The sequence below is a fragment of the Protopterus annectens genome, chromosome 9.part0 (assembly GCF_019279795.1).
Source record: "Protopterus annectens isolate FY-2018-M chromosome 9.part0, PAN1.0, whole genome shotgun sequence".
Classification (NCBI taxonomy): Eukaryota; Metazoa; Chordata; order Ceratodontiformes; family Protopteridae; genus Protopterus; species Protopterus annectens.
In genome coordinates this window covers 1132996019-1132998110 of record NC_056743.1, presented here as the reverse complement: position 1 = coordinate 1132998110, position 2092 = coordinate 1132996019, and the positions used below count along the sequence as shown (strand labels likewise).

Here is a 2092-nt window from a genome sequence, read left to right as displayed (position 1 = left end):
AAAACAAATTGTAAAATGTGCCACAGGGGAAAACAATCTCCTGCTGAGTCGAGGTTTCACTTAGACATTTTTCATATCATCATTTCCAGCATAAATCATTGAAAATTCTCAGAGTTATACAATGTTGAATGCAGTTCTTTCATTTTCTCTGATCAGGACACTGTTTTTATAGAACTGCAAGGGAAATGTGAAAGTAGTTACTTTGCAGTGCTGTTATTTATTTGCATAGGCTGTGCCAAGATTGGTAAATACTTCATTGTAGGAGGGAGCGTATTAAGGAAGGAAGTATAGGTGCGTGTCTGTGCATGTAAATTGGCGTGAGAAGGAAATGTCTTCCTACAGAACCTCATACTGATAAAAAGTACAAAAGCAACCGTCAGGCTAGGCTAACTTTCCACTTCATAAATAATGGAAACTTTGTTATTAACAAGGTCAGGTCAGAGTTTTTTACAAATGTGTTTTCTTCCAAAAATTAAACTGCGTGATTAAAACTGAAAGTTCCTTTAGGCACTTGGCACAGTAATACCTAACTCTGTTACCAAGAGACTGAGAACAAAAATAAATATTAGCACTGAGGTTGGGCTTAAAGTTATAAAACACATGAAAGTTATGCAAAAGTTCATTCGGAATTTCCTTTAAGGTGCACAGAAGCAAGTTCACTGCCAGGATATTACGTTGACTGGGTGTTTTAAGAACACTTTTGCAGGTCTTAGACCTGCATCGTTGAAACATTTTGACGCAGAACCAAGCTTTATATCCTGAGCTAGCTAACTGGAGGACTCTAGTGACTGTACTCGTAAAGAAAAAAGAACAAAAGATAAAAATAAGGTAAGAACTATACATCTCAACCTCTTAGCAAAAAAATCTGGACAAGCCTAAAATAATAGGAGACAAAGACCAAAAAATAGAGATAGATTTTAAATATTGCTTTTATAAACTTAGAGTGTTGCTAGCATTAACAGGTTACATGTTATGATTAATTTTATGAAAGATATAAAGTTTGAAACTCAAATGCGTCATTGTTTAGTGACTTTGAAGAACCACAAATTTCATGAGAAACAGACCAAAAATATGAAGCAATAATCTTGGCGTTCTGCGAAAATCTAGACAGTTGTGATGTATGTTAAGAACATGAACCATATCTCTGAGGGACTCCACAGCATAGCTGCATAGTAATCTTAGCTACTGATGTGTAAAATTACAGTCATTTGTTTACTGTTTTAGGATACTTAGCAACAAAAAGCAAAGATAAAATTATTAACAAAATCAAAAGCAGTCCCACCAAAGCCCTGGATAAACGTTCTTGCTCGTAAAAAGATAAAACTATAAACATAAAATTCAGAGAGCAGGAACGAAGCAAGGTCTTCTTTCTTCAAAAACAGAATTTATTGCCAACTAAAAAAACGGTCAGGATAAGCGCTTTCACTCAACAGAGCTTCGAATATAATGTATTTGGAGACTGCCAGGCTCTGATATGTACCAAAGATAGGTAGGGAGAAGAAGACCGATATCAATATAAGCTTCTGCCTCAAACAAAACAAGCAGCAGCAGCACAAGGTCATTTTGAGGTATGCAGAATATTCGGACAGATTCATCATGCAGCACCTCCCCCACCTCTAGAAAAGATTTCCCCTGCAGATTAAACAGCGTCATAGACTATCATCCTTTAAATTGAGATGAAGATGATAGGGTGTGCACCCACAAATTCATCCTGGGCTTCAGTGACCTAGCTCTCTTAGAGAAAAGGAGTATGGCTTAATGGTGGGCACTAGCAAGACATAATAGTAACTGGCCTTAAACTGCCTCTGAATCTTGTAGTTAAGATTGATATAATTTCAACTTTATAACTGCTTGCAAACTGGGCAGCTTATGAATGATTTTAATGAAATGATTTTGCTTGAATACCTAGATATGCCTCAGAGGTCTATAACCTTCTTTGACTATGTGTTCTAAGCTGTTTGTACTGTATATGCCCCATTGATACATGTTTTAAATTGCCTCATACACTCTCTGTTACCACTGTTTCCAAAGGCAGAATTTTCATGCATCTGCAGCTGTCTGTGGGAAATGTATTTTCAGTGATTGTTCCTTG

At 36.5% G+C, this 2092-nt stretch overlaps 1 protein-coding gene across 4 annotated transcripts in view; it reads left to right on the top strand.

Moving 5' to 3' along the window:
- The first annotated feature begins 558 nt into the window (after window positions 1–558).
- The window catches only part of LOC122811859 (protein CTLA-2-alpha-like), a 249742-nt gene continuing 248208 nt past the window's right edge, over window positions 559–2092 (top strand). The window contains exon 1 of one of the 4 annotated variants that reach the window (XR_006366309.1): window positions 559–828. The gene's annotated coding sequence lies outside the window, so the exon portion shown is untranslated. The remainder of the gene's footprint in view (window positions 829–2092) is intronic. The other 3 variants (XR_006366308.1, XM_044083982.1, XR_006366307.1) reach the window with 3 other exon arrangements.